The following is a 24,732-nucleotide window of genomic DNA, read 5'->3' as shown; positions in this document are numbered from 1 at the left end:
AAAATGAATCCTTTTTTTCCTCAAATGCACTTGATGTTGTGAATGTCCAAGTTACTTGGTCACAGCGGATTCTGCTCCCATGCGTCAGTGCAAGTCGCTGTAATTCTTCAAAGTCTTCAGTTAGAAGAGTGTTTTTTCTAATTGGAAGGCAAGCCCTTGTGCCGAGATACAGTACCTTGAGGAAAAGTATTCCCTATTGATGCTGATTGGAAGGGGCCAGAGCAGTCAGCTAAGTAGAGATGGCCTGAGTAGCCTCCTCAGGGTTTAGTCCTTTGGATTCAGAGGAGCCTAGTTCCTTAATTCATTTTTCCTGACCTTTTAATGCGTCTTGGAGTGTTGTTTAGGCATCACTGTGATAGATGGTCACTGTTAGTTATGCTTTGGGTGACAGAGAAATTGTGTTGGCAGAAAAGCCCGGTGCTGGGCAAATGCAGAATGTTTAATCAGCATGTCTGAAAAATACTTCTGCCCAGCTAAGGGCTGATTTGATGTCATGGTTTGCTTAACGTATACAGTATATTATTTTTGTTTTTCATTTTTGTATATTAAATGAATACATTGATTTGTGTCTCGAACAGCTGTACAAGAAAGTTTCTTAAATACTTTTTTTTAATTGAAGGGTCTATTTACAAAAAAGCACTTCAGTAAGCTTAAATTACTTAATGCTGTACATCCTCTGAAATGTAATCACTTCCAGATGGAGCAATTCATACTTCTCAGAGAGTGTTAATTTGAGAGTAGATAGGATGTTTAAGCAAATGCATCTTAGAGTACCCTTCTCAGCAGCAAAACCGAAGTCCTTAAAAATTATCAGTCTAACTTTGAAAGTAAAAAAGGAGTTTAAAAATAAACTTTATTTCAATGGCTTGCATTTAATAGTAACTTTATTCCTGACATTCACTAAGAGAGGAAGCAAGGGGAGGTAATGGAATGGAATTGTCATCTTATCATCCATCAATTATCATGGAATTGTCATCTGGGAATGATAAAAATGAACCAAGAGCCTGCCAAGAACTTGGGGAATTTGTACATTTTGTTCCGTAAGAACACTATCTCTCTCTGGGATGGCAACAATTTTGGGACTGGGGGGAGGGGAAGAACTCAAGCTGTTTCTATTAAAAGATGCAGTTGTTTCACCTCAAACATCACCTGAGTGCATATTTCTCAACAGCTTTAGAAGCTTGTAACTAATGGAAGGGGGGGGTGTGGGGGGGAGGTCATCTGAGGTTGGAACAGCTGCATCTTCCCTTATTACAACACTCCCTAATTAATTGCCCACTATATGAGCCTTGTTCACCTGGAAACAGTAAGTCATGATCTACTGTACTTGGCACTTTGCAATCCCATCCTCTTTGCTGTCTGTGCTTCTTTCTTTTTAAAAAATATATCATGGTCTCTCATCTTACCAGGGCTTTCTGGAAGTATGGAATAAACCCATGCAGGGAGAGCTGACTTGATTTACACTAGCAGCGTGGCAAACTCAGTCTTTATTGAAATAATTATTTGTAAGCTTATTGGGTCAAGAAGATTTCCCTGTGTCCCTCTGAAACTGGTCTTGTTAGGATCATCTGTAAAATAGCATGAACAGTATACGTCGTGACTCAGGAAACAAGAGTTTCCTTTACCCAACAACTTTGTCCGTGCTTGGTACTCGGAACAGAACAGATAACTTGCTGAATAATGGAAATGGGAGCAAACCCTGAGGAAGTCTTAACACAATGCATTATATATTGCAAATTGGTGAAGATTCATGAACGCACACAAATGCAAACCTCTGCTTTCCTCCTTTCTGAGGAGGAAACATTCATCCCTTAATGTTTTTCTTCTGCAACAGACTCCAGAATTAGGTTAAGTCATGTAGAAGACGAATACTGGCAGCACTGAAGCCAACTAGCAACATCATACCCCAAGCACCTATATCATTACCCTGTCACTGTGGAACAGAGCATCACCCAATTAGTGGTGCTAGCAGAATCACCCTTTCCCCCCTGCTGTTTATTGAGGGTGTAGTTGGTTAAACTAGAAAATAATGATTGTTGAATCCTCTTTAGGCAATGAATGGTTGTTTACCATTTAAAATGAAAGCCTGTGGTTTATTTTTCGTCACAATGACTGGCTTGAATCGCAAGGCAAGAATGTCTTCTCTTGTGTCTTTAAAATGAATTTACCAGTGACCGTGTTTTATAAGGAATTCTTATTTTTAAATGTGGAGTGATAGAGATTTGGATTTTATGCACATTTACTTGATTATGCTTTCCACATATTTCTCATAAACATCTGTTAATTTGCAAGTCAGTTGGAACCTAAATATAAATTGATTGCATTGTGTACAATTTCATCTTTCTACTCAGTTGAAAAAATGCTAATATTGTTTATACATATTACATTATGGCATATACTGTATTATAAAAAAAAAGAAAACAAAAATGCCCTAGAACCTTTTTTTTCTGAATGCAATATAACTTAGTAGTAAATAAGTTTTGAAAGCTTAGGATACTGAATATATTCTTGTACTGCTCAAATGCTATGAGTTCTATGTATAGTTAATGGTGTGTATCCAATCATCTTCCCAGGTATCTGTTTCTTTCCTTTCTATATTCATGAGATGCCACTCCAGTAAACCATGTGAAATTTGTAATAACTCTTCTGGTGCAATAATTTCAAAATGTAAGAGCCCACATTATCAAAGACATAAAAGAGGCAATATAAAATACCACAATAACTTAATACAACCATTATGGAGCAAATGCCAGAACAAGTAGAACAAATAAATCAGACATTGTATGATATTGCCTCATCTTATTAAGATAACTTTTTCTACTAATCTTTGTGTACTCAGAATGCATGTTTGTTTGCTCTTTTTGCTGAAGATCCTTTTCTTCAAGTACAATTGGGAGTTAGCTTAACCAGGGAATGGAAAGGGCAGTTTCATACCTTGCATGCTTTTGTGTAGGCATTGTTGTGTGCGAATTGTGATTAGTGACACAACCTACAATTAGTGATCTTACCTACAATTTGAGCTGCTTCCCAGCATTATATCCACCAAAAACAAAACCACCCCAAAACAAAACCTGCATGTATGATTCCTGTACTCAGTGATTTAATTGTGGGAATTACCAGACATCCTTAAAGAACACAACCATGCCTGTAACCCTCACTTTATGACTGACTGGCCCTCAGAGGGCAGCAGTTGGCTGGGAGATCAGCTCTTTGCCCTGGATGGGGCCACTTTGTCTGTCCCCAACTAAGGCTCCACCTGGAAAAACTGTCTGCCCCCAGGTGGAACTATTCTTCCTCCTGGGCCTCAAGGACAGCCCCGTCCTCAGGCAAAGGTCATTACCGCCAAGGTGTATGAGAAGCACCTGAGGAGGAGAAGCTCCCTGTATACACTCATATACCATGGGCAGTAACTGGGCCCAGTTCATCCCTCTTCTGGTGGCCCACTGCACTGAAAGCTGTGCTCCCAGGCCCAGCTGAGATCCAAATTCACTCTTGAGCGCTTGCTTCTGAGCCCAGAAGACAATGGAGTGGCCACAAATCAGTGCCCTCACTGGCAGGGAAAGGCCCAAACCTAACAATTAAAGAAGAAAAATAAAACAAAGTAAACATGAATAATCAGGCGATAACTAAGACGACCCGCCTGCCTTGGGGCACACGTAGCTCTTAAATGCCCGAGATCTCCACCTACCTATTCTCTTGATCTCCCCACTATCCCAACCCATGCCAGCAGCAGCCATTGCTGCCCCTATCCTAAATGAATGAAGGCCAAACGTGTCTGAGTTCTGGCCAAGACCATCCAAACACTTCTTCACCACAGCCAGGAACTGGAACCTGGTGAGGGGCTCCAGCCTCCTCTGCCCCATTGGGTACCATCATTGACATCTTGGGGTTCGCTCACTTTGTGCGCTTCCTGCGCTACGTTGGCCCCATTCCCAGCACTATGGTGCTCCTTCCGCTTGTGCACTAAGTGCGGCCCATTGGATATGCCTCTTTGAGCCACATATTCACGCAGCCCTGCCACCAGGCAAAGTGGGGAGTTCCCTGCCCCATTCAGGTGGAACCACTGTCCATGACTAACCTGGTCTGTCTTCGACCGCCTCAGCCTCAGCCTCATGCCAGCCTAGGTCCAGTGTACATTTGTGACCCGTAGGGCATGCTCAGAGGAGTCCCCACCCCCCCAAAAAGTACAAGGGCAGCAGCCCTAAACAACAGTGCTTCAAATGGAGTGAAACAGACTGCACTGAATGATTCACATAGTGAGGCCAAGAGGTCAAACGTAATAGGCTGCCTACTGTCCCCTCCCTTAGGGGCCTCCCATGACCACCCTGTTAACATTCTCCAAATGCAAAAATCCCCGGTGCAGTCAGACAGCCCACGCACCTTGGCCTCAAAAGCCAGGGCTGACAAGTAGCCGCCAAGTGTATTACTTGCACTGCCATTTGACTAAAAACTGCATCACATGCTCTGGGGGGATGGGCCGAACACTTGGGAGGCTAGCAGTAGCCCTGAAGCCATCAAACTCGCCTACTCTCCTACTTTCCTTTTATAACTTTCCCAGGTGCTTGGGGCCAGGGAGGCATTCACTGCCCTGTTGACTTCTTGCACCCAAGGTTCCACAACCACTGGGGCAAGGGGTCCGGCTCTTCCCTCACACAGGGTGCCAACTGGTGGAAACGCTCCTCCTGGAAACAAGAGAGAGCATCGGCTATCCCATTAGCCAAGCCCGGAGCAAGCCTAGCCACAAATAACATGTTAAGACTTAGGCATTGCAGTACAAAGGTGCGTAATAAATGCATGACTCTTGAGGAGTGGAAGGTTTGCCGATTTATAACGTGAACTACTGCCAGATTATCGCACCATAATTGTACTGTGGAGTCCTTAACCTCTGACCCCCAGAGGTGAACAGCAACCATGATAGGGAAAAGCTCTGAAAAGGTCAGATCAGCTGTAATGTCTGAGTGCCAGCTAGAGGGCCATCTGCCAGCGCACCATCTTCTCCAAAAATAAACCCCAAAGCCTGTGCCACCTGCAGCATCTGAGTGGACTTGCAGCTCGGCCTCTAAGAGCTTAGCTGAGTGCCAAAATGACACCCCATTGAAGTCTTTTAGGAAGATAATCCACATGCTCATATCTTCCCGCATTGCTGATGTCACTCTGATCCAGTGACGGGGCTTAGAAGCCCCTCTAAGGGCGTTGTACCACCTGCGCGAAAAGGCCCTCCCCGGTGCGATGACCCAGCACGCAAACTGTAAGTGGCCCAAGAGCTCCTGCAACTCCTGTAGTTTCATCTTCCTAAGCTTCCTGCACCTCGCCACCCATTCCTGTACAGAGGCCAGTTTGGCTTCAGGAAGCCTGCAGCACTGCTTGACAGCATCAAGCTCTATACCCAGGAATGTGAGGCAGGTGGTTGGGCCCTCTGTTTTGTCATTGGCTGGGGGACCCCCAGCTCCCTACACTGCAATGAAGCCCCGTAGCAAAGCCCCAAAATTGCCAGTCTGCACTGGCCCCATCAGGAGATAATCATCAAGGTAATGCGCTGTTGACGTAATGCCAGTACTCTTGTGCAAAGTCCATTCCAGGAAGGTAGCTACCTGTTCAAATGTGAAACAGCTTGAACCCAACCCCATTGGTAGATGTTTGTCCATGTAAAATTGGTTATCGAAAACGAAACCCAGCAGGCAGAAATAATCTGGGTGGACTGGCAGCAGCCGAAATGCAAACTCAATGTCGCATTTCGCCTTTTGGGCCAGAGCTCCACAACTTCTGAGAATAGCCAGTGCCTCGTCAAATGATGTGTACTGCACTGAGCAAAACTCGTCCGGTATGCCATCATTCACTGAGGTACCCCTAGGGAATGAGAGGTGGTGGATCAGCTGGTATTCTCCAGGTGCTTTCTTGGGCACTACACCCAAAGGAGAGATGAGAAGGTGAGGCCAGGGAGGTAAATGAAAAGGGCCTAGGACCCTGCCTGCATCAACCTCCTTACCTATCTTCCTCCTCACCACATCTTCCAAACCAGCCACAGATTTCAAATTATTGGCCCGAGCTGCAACCCTAGGTGACAAACAAGGAATACGAAACCCAAAAGAAAACCCATCACCAATAAATTTGGCGGCTACCCAATCAGCGTATGTGGCCAGCCAATGGAGAAGGCAACCCACCTTAATTGGACTGGGACTCTTTACCCGCAGCACTGCCACTAGAGCCCCCTCCGTTGTTGAAGCCCCCACTTGCTTTAGAGTTCCTGGCTTTTGTGCAGTTGCAGCTGGGGTGGTGTGTGCCACAGACCCCGCAACTGTGCGCAAAACTGCAGGGCCTCCTGGAGCAGTGACCTGAGCTGTTAAACTCCCAGCAGACATGGGGGTGTTGAACCCCCCGGCCCCTTTGCGGGGCCTGGGAAGCTGAGCCTGAGCCAGAATTACAGGTTATAACTGAGCCAGAATTATGGGTTATAATGTGCCCACTGTTTGCCCTATCACCCCCAAAAGAGCTTGCTGGCATCATGATTTGGAGCCATAACCCCGGCATCTCGAAGTCCCAGCTCAGCTTGGGATCCTGCGCTGCCCGAATGCGGAAATGCTGATCATAGGACTCCCAAGCATTGTTCCCAAAGCCCAGGTAGGCTCTGTAGATGATGTCCAAGTACCTGAAAAGACCCCTGGCCTTCTGAGGGTGGTGCTCTATCATTACTGCTGCGTATATGGGGTAGCCAGACAACCAATTTGACCAATTTTTGTCAATTTTCCTGCGCCTCACAACCTCAGGGCCTTTTGTGGGTTCCCCAACCCTAGGAGCAGTCTCGGGTTCTTTGTGAAGCAAAGAGAAGATATCCACAAACTCCCCTTTCCAGATTTTCTCCTTCACTGACAAGGCCAGGTGATCCCCGAGAGGGGTGGAGAAGAAACTGGACAGCTGCAATGCTGTAGCTGAATGCCCTGCTGGCGCTGGCTGAGCTGCGAGAGGCTATGGTGGCTGAGCCGCCGAAGTGCATCTACATCCACACTTGACCTCAGAGGTGGCAGGCAAGACATCCTGCACCACCAAGTTTGGTGGGGGGGCCTGCAGGGCCTTCTTTGTCCTGCCACACCTGGGCGCAAACTGCCGCAGAGCTCTGAGCCCCCTCACCCTGTGACACTATAAGTCCAGGTTGTGTGATGGCCACTGCAATGGTAGCTAGTCCCTCATGCCCTCCTACCCCTTGGGATGTGAGCGTGGTAACCTCCTGTGCTTCAAGAGACTCCTCCATGGATCCTGTACTTCCTTCATTTAAAGGCAGGCTTTGCATGCCCTGATGTGGCTGGACACTGCCCTCCCTTGTGTTGTGTGCATTTGCATGCTCACCTGGTGGAATCCATGCCACTACTTCCTGCCTTTGAGTTGAAATCCTGGAGGTTCCCCAGGCAGTCTTTGCAGCATACCTGTAATGGTTGATAGCTGGGAGAGAGTGGACTGCATGAGTATTCCATCCCCATGCTGTGGCCCACCACTGTGGGAAGGTGCCAAAGATGAGGGTGATGTGGGAACCGCTGGAGAAGCAGGAGAAGCAGGAGCCACTGAAGGAACAACCGACGCCCCCCTCCCCCCAACTTTCTGCCAGGGCCCCTTCCAAAAATTCCACCCTTACCCTGAGGCTCCTGTTAGATTCCTTGTTCCCCTCATTTTTATGGGCTGCCACCAGTAGCTTAGCCCTTTCTTCCCAGGGACTTGACATGCACATGGAAATCTCCCAGGTGCATGGTCATTTGGGATTCTGCTGTGGGACAGCAGAATGGGCGATACACTATCTAAACCCTCAGAATATTTATTTACTAAATTTCCACCCCGAAGGGCATTCAAAGCAGCTTCCAACATAAAATCACATAAAAACCATAAATATTAAAATCTACTTTAAAACCAAGCATCGTCAAAATGTCATATTAAGAGACAAAGGGAGCACACATAAAACTAGCAGCAAAATCAAAAAAAGGGATCAGACGTATGAAAAACATTAACCTACATAAAAACCTACAATATCCAATATTACAAAACCTGGACTCAGGCAGCCAATCTAAATAATTGTGTCTTTAGACCCCACCAGAAAGCCAGTAAGGAGGGAGCAGCCCATACGTGAAGAGGGATGGAGTTCCTTAAACTTGGTGCCTCTATTAAGAAAAGGCATCTTCCTTGCCATTGTCCCTCCCACTTCCACGGGCAACGGCACTTTCAGAAGTGCCTTCTCCAGTGACCGGAGAGGATCAGCTGGATTATACAGAAGTAGATGGTCTATCAGATATCCTGGCCGCAAGCCATATAAGGCTTTAAAGGTTAAAACCAGCACCTTGAATTGGACCCCGGAGCAAACGGGCAGTCAATGTAGCTACCTGACGAGGGGCCTGACTAAGTCAAACCACCCACCACCAGCAAGCACATGGGCCTCTGCATTCTGCACGGATTGCAGTTTCCAAACTGTTTTCAAGGGCAGTTCCATGTAGAGTGCATTACAATGGTGTAGCCTTGATGTCACTATGGCATCGATTACTGTGGACAGGTCTGCACAATCCAGGTAAGGATGCAGCTGGTGCACCAGCCAAAGCTGGGCAAAGATCCCTCTGGCCACCACTGCCACCTGGGAGTCCAGGAACAGCTGCGAATCCAGGCAGACCCCCAAGCTGTGGTCTTGCTCTTTCAGAGGGAGTGCAACCTCATTCAGCACAGGATGATACCTTAGCAGCTGCATCAAGGATTTTCAAACCAGGAAAAACTCTGTCTTGTCCAGATTTAATCTCAGCTTGTTAGCCCTCCCGATTTGGGAGACAATGAAATTGTCACTCCCGAATTGGCCTTTTCAGCCATACTAGTCACTGTTCCAGAACCACCATTCAGAGCGCGATACCATAGTCTTTCGAGACTGAAGGTTGCTAACAACAAGTTAGCCCTCATCCAGATCCCAGCCACCTCTAGGCAGTACATCAAAACCTCAATAGCCACCTTGGAATCAGGTGGAAAGGAAAGAGAGAGCTGAGTCATCAGTATGCTGATGACACCCTACTCCAAATCCCCGGATTATCTCTCCCAGTGATTTCATGTAGATGTTAAATAGCATGGGGGATAGGATTGAGTCTTGTGGCACCCCACACAAAAGGGCCAGGTTGCTGAACGGATATCCCCTAGCACCACCATCTGGGATGCCAAGTAGGACAAAACGGTGTCCCCAACTTGGCCAATTGGTCCATGATAGATGGTGTCAAAAGTTGCTGAGAGGTCCAGCAGGACTAACAGGGTTGCACTGCCCCTGTCCAGTCCCCGGTATAGGTCACCCAGCAAGGCTGTCTTTGTCTCAAAGCCTGGCCTAAAGCCCAATTGATAGGGATTCACTTCATCCAAGACCCCCTGAAGCAGAGATGCCACCACCCACTTGATCACTTTGCCCAGAAATGGGATGTTTTAGATTGACTGGTTGTTGAATCCTGGGAGGGCTTTTTCAGGAGGGGGTGCACCACTGTCTCCTTCAAAGCTAGCAGTAGCACCCCCTCCATTAAAAAGGAATTGACGGCCCTCTCTGTCCACTCAGCCAGCCCCTCCCAGGCAGATCTAATGAGTCAAGCTGGGCAAGGGTCAAGCAGGCAAGCGGTTGGCCTCACTCTCCAAAGGAGTCTGTCCGCATCCTCGGGTGTACAAGCTGAAAAGTATCCCACAAAATTGGACAAGCAGACGCCAAGGGACATCATCAGACATTATTACTGTGGCATCCAAGTCGTGACGTTTGTGAGCAATTTTATTTGCAAAGTCCTTTGCAAATGTATATTGGAGGGGCCTGATGTAGTAGGCCTTGTATAACATGGAACAACTGGACTGTTCCCTGCAGATGCAATGGTAGCAGAGAAGAAAGTTCTCTTCGCACCTATCACCACCAAGGCATAGACTTTATAATGAGCTCTATTCCATTTCCGGTTGGATTCAGCACAGATTTTTCACCGTCCTTGTTCTAGACATCTACGCTGCCATTTCATCATTTGCAGTGAACCAAGGAGCTGCTCTGAGTCTGTGATATGGAAGAAGTCATTCAGGAGCAATCTCATCCACTGCCCTGGCCATTTCCCCATTCCAGAGGTCAACCAGTGCCTCAGATTAGACACCAGTCTTGGCAGCTGGAAAATCCCCCAGAGCCTTCTGGATCCATTAGCCTCCGGGGTGGACCATGCAATGTGGTCCACCGCCTCTGCAGAAATAGGAAGCTGCAACAAGTCTGAACCTTACCAGGAAGTGATCTGCCCATGACAACAGAGTGATCTTAATCTCCTCCACATCCAGATCTACCACCTTCATGCCCAGCTGTAAACACCAGTCTAACACATTCCTGTCTCATGTGTTGGCACCAAGTTTTTTTGAGACAGACCCATGGTTGTCATGGCAGTCATAAAATCCTAAACTGTACCAATCCCAGGGGCCTCAGCATGAAGTCCCCCAGCACTAATAGGTAGGTGGACTCCAGTGTCATCCCATGAGATCACCCCTGTCTGCTCAGGCAGGGAGACTGTCGGGCAGCAAGGTGGGCAGTACACCAACAAAATCCTAATCCTGTCTGGCCCTCTCAACACAACATGCAGATACTTGAACCCAGTGAACTGCTGAACAGGGCACCTGGCAAGGGAGATGAATTCATGATAACTGTTCCTCCCCATCCCTGAAATCGTGGTTGCTGTGTCATGTGGAAACCTGGTGGACAAAGCTGGGAGAGACCTACCCCTCCCACCTTGTCCACCCAAGTCGCCATAATGCCCACCAGGTTGTCATACAGAATTAGATCCTGGATGATATGGGTTTTATTATTCACCGACCTGGCATTGGAGAAGGACTAGAAAGAACAATCTGTCTATGATGGACACTCCTTTTTCTGAAATGGCCAGTCAGACCGCAACCACCATACCTTCCATGGCTCATCACTCTCTTAATAGTGGCACCCTTCCCTCCCCCCAAACTCCCTCCTAAAGGAATACGTACTGTCTGGCAGGGCCCACCCTCTGAAACTAGCCTGTCTTTCCAACCAGCCAGCACAACTTACAAGCTGTGCACCCACAGAAATCATATATAAAAGATGCATAAAAGAAAATTAGGAGAAGAACTTTCAAATTTCATACCGAACACCCCTCACCCAGGGGCTCAGACAGTCCCCCACACAAGTGCTAAGGTTTCAGACCCCCTTGCCCCCCTCACAGGGCTCAGGTTTCACAACAAACTCCCCCAACCCAAGAATAGCATATGGGTTGTGTACTGCCTCATATACATAAGCTCTCAAAACCTGAAAACTTCTATGCAGAACTTCTAACTGTGTAACCTTTCTTCTTTATCTGCATAAAGTGTGTGACAGAACACTGGAAAGTGGCTTTTATAGCGAGAGGAGATTTCAGGGCTAGAATCCTGGCATCAGAATCAAGGCTGTGCAGAGGAATAAAGTCAGTTTCCTGCCTCTTTTGTTGTACAGAAAAAACTTGGCATTCCACAAATTCTGCCAGCTACGTAGAGTCTCAATGGGTCACACTCCTATAAGGAAAATCTCTGTGCACCTTTTTCTCACTAAGTACCTGAATCAATAAATGTCTATAGAAGTTCTAAAGTACCTGGAGGTTTCATATTTCTTCATCATTTGTTTAGTTTATCATATAGAGACTTGTATAAAAAGACTGTTTGTCCTTTTAATGCAAGAAGTTAGTTGCATCATGCTGTTGCCTTGGAAAATAACAAGACATGCTGTTTGCCTTCAGAGGACTTACGGTGGTACCTTTGAATCAAAAATATTTTCATAGCAATAACCTTGAGATGTTTCAGGATAGACACCAATAAATATAATGCATCCTTTGGGAAAGTATGAAGGATTTTCACATTAATGCAGGTGAAAAAAAATCAATAGCTTGCATTCAGCTGTTTAAGCCCTGTGTAGAGCCTGAAACTTTTATGTGAAAATGAGTATCTCTGAAACTTTAATTTGAAAATTTTACCAGAAATTAAAGTGTCATGAAAAACAAAAACAAAATGTGGCTTGTGTTCCTTATTTTGGTTTGCAAATTTCCTTTGGCTGTGAAATAAAGGACCTTTTGGAAGGAGATCTGACATGTAAGTCTAGTTTTCTGTATCTGTTGCAGCAAAATCCCCAAATCTGTTATTACTAGTTCTGACTAGTGATAGTGTTGGAGATTTCTAGTCTTGCCTAGGAAGAACTAGAAACTACTACTCCTGTTGGGAGAAAGCAATTCTGACTAGTCAAAACTAGAAGATTCACATGACATTCTAGTGTCTCCTAGTCAGAACTAGAAACTACTGCATGTGACAGGGAACTAGATAAAAACTGTCTTGAAAGCCAGGTCTGACCCACAGGGTCCTCAGCTGTTTGTCACTGTTTTAGACGTGGCCAGTTCAGATACCCCTCCCCCAAAGCAGGAGCTCATCACAAGCGAAGGAGCTCTGCCCACCTACCTGGTGCATTGTTCCCCACAACATGATCAAATGGGGATGAAACATCAAAATTCGTCCCTAACTACGTGGTTTACATGGCACTATTAGGGGCTCGTTCAGAGGTTGCAACCACACACAATCATATTGAGGTAGGTGTTATGGGTGGGCAAGTGGAGCAGCACATTCTTGCTTCTCTTCACACAGTGAGTCGCCTCTTGGACAGTGGTGTTCAAACCAGATCATCAGTGTAAAAAAAAAATACCTGCAAGAAGCAACTTTTTGTGTATTTGTTGTCTTTTACTGTAGCCGCTCTTTCTGCCATATTTTGCATTATACTCGTATTAAAAATTAAAATTATGCATCTAAAGCAATGGTTCCCAAACTTTTTAGAGGCCCCAGAGGCTGCTGCCTGATTTATTTATGCCAAGGGATGTGGCCCTAATGGTGACTGAGCAGCAGTTTTCCCTCCCCCAAGTAGCAGCCTGTTTAACCCTGGATGCACAGAACCTAATCTGCTCTGTCAGTTTTGCGAACCACTCAAAATTGGGTCATGACCCAGTGGTGGGTTCCGAACTACTGGTCTAAAGGATTGTTGATGAACGGTCCTGCCTCAGATCATAGTGTTTTCTATCTACTCTGAATGTTTGTGGAGGATATAGTTAAATGTTAAAGATGGTCTGAAATATGTTCTGGGATCAAATTTTGATTGGCAACAAGATGGACAAACATTTGCTAATCCACCAACCCGTTCTTACTCTGCCAAAAAAAAGAATATGAAGGGCTGCACTGTTTTGTGGTGCTTAGCTGGAATTAACTTTGTAAGCCACTATCCTGTATTTCTTGGAGTTGATGTCTTTTAGCGCAAGCTGCTCAGTGTTTAGTTCTCCTTGTTCAACTTGCTTTTCCTGAGGGAAGGACAAATAAGATGAGGAAGCTCTTCACCCAGAAAGGGTGGCAGTCTTTATGCTTGAGAAGGTTTCATTGTGTTGGAAATCTGTTTTAAGTTTAGTGCCTGTGTTTGTATTAGGGTCCCCCCCCCCATATGCGCTTTGATGATTTGGAATGTGCTCAGAGTCTGGTTACGCACAATTGGAAATGAATTTAAATAAATAATCCTAAAGTAAATAGTACATGAAGCAAATTTGTTGAGCTGTATGCAGTTATTTTTCAAAGCAGAACCAGGTTTTAAAGTCAGCGGTAAATTTTAATCATTTTATTGTGTTTTTATGAGCCGCATTTCATCCGTTTACTGCTGCTGCATGATGAGTAGCAATGATGGGAAACATGCCGGCTCAGCAACATGGGATGCTCTCAGTCAGTACCATCATGCAAGCAGAATTGGTCAGCTGTGGTAACCAACTTCCTCAGTAGAGTGCAATCTCTTCCTTCTTAGATGCAGTGGGATACTCTTCCAGCCAATTTCTTTGTAGAGCTGATTGCTGAATTACAAATTCATTTCCTTGTGCTGAATGCTGCCTTGTCTTCAGGCTCTTCCTTCAGTTATCATGCCCACCTCAAGGTTAAGCTACTGCCTGAGCCTGCAGTGGTTGCTTTATCTTAACAATTATTTGGAGCCATGCCTCCTCTAGGACAAAATCTGGCTGGATTTTGTTCCTTTGTTTGTAGAAAGAGCATCCCAGCCTTGATATGTATCAAAGCTAATAGCTTCCAGGCACATGAAATGATGAACTTACTTACAAACAAAACCTGAATGAAATAAAATTAAAGGAATTAATTACTTTGTAACCTGGATCAGGGTAATTAAATGAAAACATTTTAGTGTGATTCAGATCACGTTACTTGCCTCATCATGTAAGTAAGTTTTTACGTAATGCTCAATTAGTGTTCATGTGTATTAGTTGGGGTTTTGGGGGGGAGGGGGTTGAAGCCTTAAGCATTTGGACTCATTACCTATATGAAACTCAAATTGTTTTCCTGCAGAGAAGAATGTCTGAGAGGCTTCAAGTTATGCTCGCATTGTATATGCCCACTCTTGCTGTTCTTTCACCTGTTCTTCTTGCACTCTTGCATCAGTGATAATTTAAAAGCAATATTCAGATGCACCTCTAGAATGAGAACAGTTCAACTTGAAATTTGAATGCTTTATACCAGAGGTTCCTAAACTAACCTGGATTACAGTGCTCTCACAGCCTTTTCTTCCCTAGCTCAGATGGGCGCTGCCATCTTGGATATCATGAAATCCTGCAAGTTTTGGGCACTGCCATCTTGGATTTTGCAAGGTTTCATGAGTTCCAAGATGATGGTGTCCAGGGGAACAAGTAGGAGAGGCCACCAGGGACATCCTGTAGTGCCCCTGTAAGTTTGTTGCAACATCCTAAAATTGCAATACTTACTTTGGGAACCCCTGCTTTACACTGTCTGGCAGCTATCTTTTCAGTTCAACAGAACAAATGTTTTTTGTAGGTTTCAGATATGGGGTCTTACTAGTTTCTGTCAAATTCTACTTACCATTACATGTTATTTATTCAGTGTTGTCTAATGCTAAATACAGTCGTGCGCCACTTAACGACAGGGATTGGAACCACGATCCTTGTCATCAAGTGGCGCTGGAAGCAATCCAGACTCTCCGCAGGGAAGGGGATGCTCCCCTCCTCTCCCCTCCGAAGGGTCGTCTGAGCTTCCCAGAGGCAGTGCACATCCGCTCACTGCCTCTGCACAGCTCAGACAGAGGGAAATTGCGTCTCTCTCGCTACTTCTGGTTTCACGGAGGAAACCGGAAATTGTGCGAGAAACACAATTTCCCTCAGTCTGAGCCTTGCAGAGGCAGCACTCAGATGTGCACTGGGAGGCTCAGAAAACTCTCTGGAGGGAAGTACCGCTCCCCTCACTTTCGGAAGGTTTGGGTGTGTGCCCACGACGACCACATGTGGTCATCAGTTATGCCATCCCGGCATAAACCGGAACATCGCAAAGTGGTGCACACCTGTACTATTGAATGTTTTTTATTAAATACTATCTCAAGTTAAATACTGTTGCATGCCAACTATCAAATATTGTCAATGATTGACCAGTCATTTCCAAACTGTCGTTCTGGGTTCTTTGGAACCTTTGCAGAGGTTCCTTGGTGAAAAGGACATGTACAAGCAGTATTCAAATGTTGCCTTCATAAGACAAATTCTTTCACAGACCTCACTGTTGAAGTTGGTTGAACATCTTGTGTGCATTATGGGGGGCATTTTAATGTATAAATGCATCTCTAAATTGGGTATTGTTCACAAAAAGTGAATGACTTAGAAGCCATTCTGTAAAGTTTTATGTTGAGCTGAAAAGCTATGTATTAGAAGTCATAGTAACAAGAGTGCCATTTGTGGTCAAATTCATTCTGCATATAGATAATTGTGTAGAGAGGCTGGGAAAAAATAGTTTAACTGTCAATCCAGGTTTGTAAAATTGGGAAAAAAAACCTGAATTTAGCTGTCACAACTTCTTAAGAGTTCTGACTGTGTCTCTCCAGCACTTGAGGATTCTGTTCTACCAATTTAAATTAGAATATATGCCATGTTTCAATTGCTTTATGCGCCTTACAGTAGATAAAATATGTTAATTTGTGTAAATGCTGTTCTGAGTGCAAATGCTTATGCTGAAAGCACGCTTATCTTTAAAGCTGCATGTCTTTCATTCTTGGCTTCCTTTATACGCACACTTTTTTTTTAATGCATGTCTTAATATTTGAGAAGACTTTTTAAAGAAAACATTTGAAGCTATGTGGAAAAAATCTCATGATTTGTTCATAAATATTCATAAACACAGCAAATCTTGTTACTGAATTGCTAGTTTCTTCTGAGTGTTTCAGGCCCTTTTGTGCTTCATTTCATTGTCACAGATTAGCAAATTTGGAATAGTCATTTTGCTGATCTATTTTATACTTGACACCATTTTTTTATTATATGAAGGAAGTCAGAATGCTTTCTATGGTTATCATTTTACCCCACTGAATTGCAGAACACTTATTAAAGGTAACAAGCTGCATAGTAATGACTGGCGAAAAGCTCTTTAATACTTTATCAATTGTTTGATCAATATGCTGCCATTATGTCACTTGGTGTAAGTATTGGGACTTTTTTTTCTTCTTTGAAACCTTTTGCCATGTCACATAACTGTTTTTGGCATTCGCTTAGCATCAAAAGTAGTTTTCCATGCAGTGTTGGAAGCTGCCGCTCAAATACAAGCCTGAGGTGGTAATAAATACGATTAGTATCCATGGGGTTCAGTTCTCAGACCCCCCCCCCCCCCCGCAGATACCAATTTCTGTGGATAATTAAATCCTTGGAAAATCCCTCAAAGAACCTCCTGGGCAAAACTGGAAGCACCTTCTGGTTGTGTCCAGGAAGTGTTCTGAGGATGGGGAAGCTGTGTGTGTCCTCCCCAGGCCTCTGGAGGCCTCTGAAAGGTACTTCTGGTTTTCACTGGAAACTGGGATTACCTTTCAGAGACCTCCAGAAGGCTTTCTTAGGCCCAGGGAGGCTGCCTCCCCAGGCTTTAAAACGCCTCCTAGGCATGACTGGAAAATCCTTCCGGTCACGTCTGGATCGTCCTTCAGCCCCTTCAGATGCGTGGTCAGCACTCCAACTCAGTTGTGCTAATATAAAAATGTGCCTCAGACAAGCTCTGAAATGCAAGAGAGATGCAGATGAGACTTCTGTTACCAGTGTGCTCTGAACCACTATGAATCCCTCCCTATGGCACACCAGTTCCTTACCTTTATCCCTCTAAAGTTGCAGTCCTGTGCAGACTTACTTGGGAGTGAAAGCTATTGGATATCATGGTACTTACACTGATATCCATGTTGGCATCCTTCAGTCTCGGAAGACTATGGTATCGCGCTCTGAATGGTGGTTCTGGAACAGTGTCCTCTCCAGTGCGCGAAGCCTGGGTAAAGTAGATATGGAGGATAGATTGTTTCCCATGCAGCAAATCCCCCCTCTCCACATCGCTGAAATGGTCCAGTGGAAAGGCAGAAGCCAATACGGTTGGTTCCAGCAGCATGGCAGGAGTTGCCAGAACGTGACTGTGTTCAACCATGAACTGCTTCAGGGACTCCGGCTCCGAATTTTGCCTTGAGGTTGACTCCTGAAGCCTTTTCCATAACTGGATGTAGCCACAAGGCAGTGGAGGTATGGGATTAGAGTTTTCCTTCTCTCAGATGAGCTGCGTTCCCAGGCTAACGAGTCCCATCTACCCAGTGGCTGTTACACTGATTGGCTGTTACATTAACAGTTTGGCTGTTACACTGATAATGGACTGCATTATCAGTGTATTAAACCTCAGTACTTGATGGTTGTTTCTCCCTCCCTTGTTGTTTATAGTAAATAGTATTTTGACACTGTTGATAATTTATATTAAACCAGAAGTCAAGGTGTTCACTCTTAAATACTATAGTTTGAAATTCATCCCTTAAAAAATATTTATGTTGTCGGTTTCAATAGCTTACAACCTGGAAGCTGCAAAAGCAACCAGGGATGCTGCAAAAGACAGCATCCCTGCTGAAATCCTAAAATGCTGCAAAGAGATCATCATCACTGAGCTGCATGAAATCCTCTGTCTCTGCTGGAGAGAAGGTGGAGTACCTCAAGACATGAGGGATGCAAACATCATCACGCTGTACAAGAACAAAGGTGACAGGGGTGACTGCAACAACTACCGCGGCATCTCTCTCCTTAGCGTTGTAGGAAAGCTGTTTGCCCGAGTTGTACTAAAGAGGCTCCAGGTACTTGCAGAGAGCGTCTATCCAGAATCGCAGTGTGGATTCCGAGCCAACAGGTCCACCACTGATATGGTATTCTCCCTTAGACAACTGCAGGAGAAATGCAAGGAACAACGACAGCCACTCTTTATAGCCTTCATAGATCTCACAAAGGCTTTCGACCTGGTCAGCAGAGATGGCCTCTTCAAGATTCTCCCCAAGATTGGATGTCCACCCAGGCTCCTCAGCATCATCAGATCTTTCCACGAGGACATGAAGGGCACTGTTGTCTTCAATGGCTCCACATCAGACCCTTTTGACATCCGAAGCGGAGTGAAGCAGGGCTGTGTTCTTGCACCAACCTTGTTTGGGATTTTCTTCGCTGTCCTGCTGAAGCAGGCCTTTGGAACTGCAACAGAAGGCATCTATCTCTGGACCAGATCAGACGGAAAGCTCTTCAACCTCTCCAGACTGAGAGCAAAATCCAAAGTCCAGCTGAAATGTCTGCGTGACTTCCTCTTTGCCGACGATGCAGCTGTCACTACCTACTCTGCCAAAGATCTCCAGCAGCTCATGGATCGTTTTAGCAAGGCCTGCCAAGATTTTGGACTGACAATCAGCCTGAAGAAAACACAGGTCATGGTTCAGGATGTGGACTCACCTCCCTGCATTACAATCTCTGAGCATGAACTGGAGGTTGTCCGTGACTTTGTGTACCTTGGCTCAACGATCTCCGACACTCTTTCTCTCGATACCGAGCTAAACAAGCGCATCGGTAAAGCAGCTACCACGTTTTCCAGACTCACAAAGAGAGTCTGGTCCAACAAGAAGCTGACGGAACATACCAAGATCCAAGTCTACAGAGCTTGCATCCTGAGTACACTTCTGTACTGCAGCGAGTCATGGACTCTTCGCTCACAACAGGAGAGGAAACTGAGCGCTTTCCACATGCGCTGCCTCCGACGCATCCTCGGCATCACCTGGCAGGACAAAGTTCCAAACAACACAGTCCTGGAACGTGCTGGAATCCCTAGCATATATTCACTGCTGAAACAGAGACGCCTGCGTTGGCTTGGTCATGTCGTGAGAATGGATGATGGCCGGATCCCAAAGGATCTCCTCTATGGAGAACTTGTGCAAGGAAAGCGCCCTACAGGTAGACCACAGCTGCGATACAAGGACATCTGCAAGAGGGATCTGAAGGCCTTAGGGATGGACCTCAACAAGTGGGAAACCCTGGCCTCTGAGCGGCCTGCTTGCAGGCAGGCTGTGCAGCATGGCCTTTCCCAGTTTGAAGAGACACTTTGCCAACAGTCTGAGGCTAAGAGGCAAAGAAGGAAGGCCCATAGCCAGGGAGACAGACCAGGGACAGACTGCACTTGCTCCCATTGTGGAAGGGATTATCACTCCCGGATTGGCCTTTTCAGCCACACTAGACGCTGTGCCAGAACCACCTTTCAGAGCGCGATACCATAGTCTTTCGAGACTGAAGGTTGCCAATACATGGAAGCTGCAGCATCTTTTGTTATTAGTGCAACTACCATTTCCCAGAAATAACTTTGTCGAGCTGATATGAGATAAATCAGTAATAAATGTGTGGCATCCATACATCTCAGATTTGCTTGACGCATTGGAATATTAAGGGGAAAAATTAGTAGGTTTGCTTAGCAGACGCATACTCAATTGACGTTTGTAAAATGAAGTGCACCATCTATTTCTGTGATGGAGATAATTCAGTGTGCTGTATGAGACACAGGAGCTGAAGTATATACCATACGAAGGAGAAATGGAATTCATGTTCTCTGCTGTGGAATCTGCAGAGTTAGTGCAGACTAATGATAAATGACTAGTCAACTGTAATGTTAGTCTCTGGTATGAGAACATCAGTGTAAATAAATTGGACATTATTGAAGACATTCCCCTGCCCCCTGATAAAATAAAATAAAATGCGCTATCAGGATATAATTCACTGCTGATTATTCGTCTATATTCATTGGGTTTCAGTGTGTCGGCTGTTTAGGCCAGCAGTTATGAAAATGGGACCTTCTGTGAGTAAATAGTTTTTGATGCACTCTAAGCTAATGTAGTATGATTTGAAAGAGCAGAAAGATAGCAAAAATCTGAGGGATATTTGAGCTAGTCAGCCTGCAGTCTTACAAACAATATGTAACTTTTGGGTGTATAAGGCATAGTTAAAATTTATAATTTTCCAATTTTTTTGCTTAGATTTGTTATAAATTAAGTTTAAAACTCGCATAAAGTAGGATTAGATTGTTTGGAAACCAGCATCCTTCTATGCTTTCTCCTTATAGTGGGAATTATGTATTAATATTAACTGGTTTGGGCCACTTGCTCTTAAACCTATTTATGGGCAATATTAAACTGAATCAGAATTATTTAATTATGATATTAATTTATTTCCCACAACTGCAAACTGAAATATTTTAAGGGTCCAAGATTAAAAAAAAAATGCCTCTCAGTATTTTCAGATTTATCCTAAACCTGTACATTATTACTGTTGTTATTAAATTGATTTTTATCCCGCCTTTCTCCCATACATTTGAGGCCTCAAGGTGGCCAACAACAGAAAAACACAGTACCATAAACTTCAATATTAAATATTAAAACATAACTATAAAACTTGTATAAATTATACATAAACTTGAATAAAATTTCATAGAAACAACATGGTTATATCAGCATATCGGGCTGAAAGCAAAACAGGGTATCCCAAAAGCAAGGTGGTGGTTTATTCATGTTTTAGTAACCTTCTAGGTACACAGAATCCTGTGAGATTGTGACCAAAAAAATGAACTTCAAAATAGACACAAGAATCGCAGAATTGTGGGAAAAGAAACTTAGCCACTGTGGAGTTTCATTTAAAAAAAATCTGTTTTTGTACTGCAAAGTAAAACGAGAGCAGTAACTAGTCGTGGCTGCTCAGTCAGGGAGACATAAGACTGTGGAAACATAGGGAAAGAAACTACTTAGAAATCTAGTCAAAACAGGAAAAAGCAAGTTTTTAAATTAGAAACTGAATAGGTAACTGCACCCTCTGCTGGTGGGGGTGCACACATACCCCCATGCCCACTGTTATTGCATAGGTGTAGTTTGCATACTGCTGGTCTTCCAACACTTCTAAGACCTTTTGGAATTTGAAAAGTGAATATGAGTGTGAAAGAGTGACTCATATGGAGTAGAATTCAGAAGACGGTAAGCTCATTCATCTAACATTCCTTTCTCCTCCTCCATGCTTCACCCCCCTGTGTTTACTGGTAAGCAACCCCTGAGGTTTGGAGGACCCTCAGGAATATTGCGCAATATGACATGGGGGATTGCCAATGGAGAGGAAGGTTAAGCCCTTTTCCTCTCAGAGCAGGACCTCTAGATTCAAGCCAATGTCTAAAGAAGGAGAATCTAACCTGGCAGCCATCTGTTGTGTATAGGGGGAACTTGTTCAGCTTGGGCTACCCCAGTTTATGGCAAGTGTTCAATACAGCCCTAGAGATGGGGGGAAAAATGCAGCGATATCAACCCATGTGAAAGAGAACAAGTATCAGAATATCCTTACCCTTGATTTCTTTTTCTACAGTTTTGTGCAATTCATCCTAGCTTCACTTTAGAAAGAGGAAATGGAAGAGCAGTGATAGGCCAGTTATTCTGAAAGTTACCAGAGTGTGAAAAACCCCTATGTTCATATTTTGAATTCTCTTGCGATAGCAATTTACAGCAAATGCAGTGAGCTTTGAAAATTGACATTAGAGTTAGAATCTATATCAGTTGGATATATCTCTTTTCGTCTTTTCTACATGTACCGGCTAGCAACACCTCAATGCAGAGAGAGAAGAATGAGTTTGCTTCACTGCTGCACATCTCATAGCTTGTCTGACTAGAAACATCATGAGGGCAGAGTTATGCTTTTGTAGGAGTGAAGAGCTCTGTGATGTACTGCTGACCATGACTAGAAGATTCTCCTGTTTTGACTGTACAAACTACTCATAACTGAGAAGGGACAAAATACAGTCTGCTGTAGGGCTAGACTGTAAACACAGTGTGGATTAAAAAGACCGCCAGCCTTGAAATCTGTTCAGGAGGCCTGTTTTACTCTGTGTAAGAATTTTACCAGTCATCTATCCACAGCCTCTATATCCCTGAATGCATTTCTCAGTTGAATTGGCATTAAAAACTCTAGCATTGCTTTTATGTTTTTTTCCTTTGGAGGCTCAGGTGTTGGTTCCCATAGTGAGCAAGAGGAGCAGAGCTGTGCCACAGCAGAATGGGAATGCTATTGTCTCTTGCTCTTTTGACTGTAGCAAGGATCCATGAACAAGAAGAATAAATGTTACTTTGGCCCAGCCAAGTGTGGAAGCCAGATCTGTGACCTTTTGCAGTGTGGAAAACTGACATGCATTGTGTGGGAAACTGAAGTCCTTTGAGTCATGAGTTCTCCAGGGCTACATTTGATTGGAACGTTCAGGTTTTCAGTGTAAACAACTTGCATTTCAGAAGTATAGCTAGTTAACCTTGACGGTTACAACATTCACATTTCATATTGTTACTGTTTTCTAAAAATTATCCATGTCTCTCAGCTGGAGGAATTGTAATGCAGTATAGACTGAAGATAGTATCTGAGAATGCAGAATTGGTGTGTAGCTCCTCTTATTCCTTCAACACTGGACTTCAGCAGACCTTGGGACCAGGAATATAATCCAGGCATTACTTTTCCTTTTAACTTTTAGTTTTAAACTTTTAGTTTTTCCTTTTAACTTTCACTATTCTTTGTGGCTTTTAGCAAGGATTCTGACAGGAGAAGAAATCACCTTCTGAACTTTGCAGCTGTCCAGGTGGCATTCATCAGGTTTAGTTTTCTAGGTGACAAGACTGGTTACCAGTCATGTGGATTTTTGCACCCCAGTTGTGGAAACAAAAAATCTATTGACCTAATGGCAAAATTTACAGTTGCCCCTTAATGTGCTGGGTCAAAAAGTCTGTTACCCATGTTTTTTATTTTCATAGTGGCACCTTCTAATTCAGCCATTTTCAACTTTTTTCATCTCATGGTACACTAACAAGGCACTACACTTGTCAAGGCACACTATCAGTTTTTTGACAATTGACAAGGCACACCATGCTGCTGATGGAGGGCTCAAATCCCCATTGGCTCTACTAATATATGACCGTCCCCCAAACGTCTGCGGCACACCTACAGACCAGTTGCGGCACACCAGTGGGCCATGGCACAGTGGTTAAAAATAGCTGTTCTAATTAGAAGGTGAATATGAGTGTTCCATTGACATACTGTAGCATTTATGAAACCACCTTTAATGCAATGATGTCAAAACATACTAAGTATTAATGTTATTGTTATCTTGAAGGTCTAGCAGTCAGCACACAGGGTCTAGAAGTCCTCTCCACTAAAAAAGGAATGCGACAAACAGGCAGGCAACCTGGATGCTAGAGAGACACAGCCAAAACATTAACAGAAAGCAGGGAGCTTCCTGTTAATGATCTGGGTGTGTTCCTCTAGTGTCCAGGCTGCCTGTGCGTTTGTTCTAGTGTTCTGTAATAGGAAAAAAATATGCTTATTTGCTACCAGGGTAAAGAAGTTCATTTATCTCAGCACCAAGGTAGTTGGTGCTGGAGGGCTTAGGGGGTGTGGAGGACTGCAGATAACTGAATCAGTGGATACTGAATCCATGGATATGGTGACACCTGTATATAAGTTTCATGGATGAAATAGTCCGGAGCATTGGAATTGAAATACATGTGTTAGGGTGCATTGAAGGGGTCACATAGTAGGATTCAGTGGTCTTCGTGACATGATAAAGATGTTGTTTTTGCAGCAAGTACTTTTGCATCACAGGTATATAGGAAAATATGGTAGATTAAGGCTTCTAAGGGAAGAAAATTGTGTTTGCCTAGATTTTAAAGCTATGAATATCTCAGAAGCAATAGTCACAATGAACAATTTGGGAAAAATAATTGGATACAGAGAAGTACATGCTTAGTTGAGTGTTATGCTTTATTTGGATTTGTAAACATCTAACACATTTATGGTGCAAAGTGTAGATGCTGGTGGATTTAGCTGTGATGGCATATTTGGCAGTTACCTCTAAAAGGCATATCATGTATCCTGCGACAGCTAGAATGTAATATCCATTGCTTTATGCTGAAAAAAGTGGATAAAAGAGCCTCAAGTTCCTTTTAATTTTTGAGACAGCTTTTCTTTTCTTTTTTTTTTACATTTGACGTCTGACTGGTAGTTCATTGTAAGGAATATTGTGTAAAATGAACACAGGGAAGAAAACTTATTTCAAACTCTCCTGAGCAAAAGAAAATGGGCAAAAATGTTGCATTATAATAGTATTCTGGATGGAATATTTTCATATGTGGCTGAAGAGCATTACTAGATTGTTCTTGGAAAAAGCTTTTGTCCCATCATATTTTTCAGCTTTTCACTATTAGAAGTCATATTCTTTTTTATTTGAGGAAAGAACTATCTGGTGAAAAGTAGAAATGAACCTCAGCCTATCCACAAAGGAAAATGCTTCATTTTTTAAAGAGAGACAGAATAGAATGCTTGCTTGCTATTGACTTTC

The 24,732-nt window shown here is 44.0% G+C and overlaps 1 protein-coding gene across 3 annotated transcripts in view; it reads left to right on the top strand.

Moving 5' to 3' along the window:
- Window positions 1–24,732, top strand: part of MACROD2 (mono-ADP ribosylhydrolase 2) — a 1,146,647-nt gene that overhangs the window by 349,757 nt on the left and 772,158 nt on the right. The window lies entirely within an intron of this gene.

Source organism: Tiliqua scincoides, chromosome 1, assembly GCF_035046505.1.
Source record: "Tiliqua scincoides isolate rTilSci1 chromosome 1, rTilSci1.hap2, whole genome shotgun sequence".
NCBI lineage: Eukaryota > Metazoa > Chordata > Lepidosauria > Squamata > Scincidae > Tiliqua > Tiliqua scincoides.
This window is presented reverse-complemented; position numbering and strand designations above follow the sequence as displayed.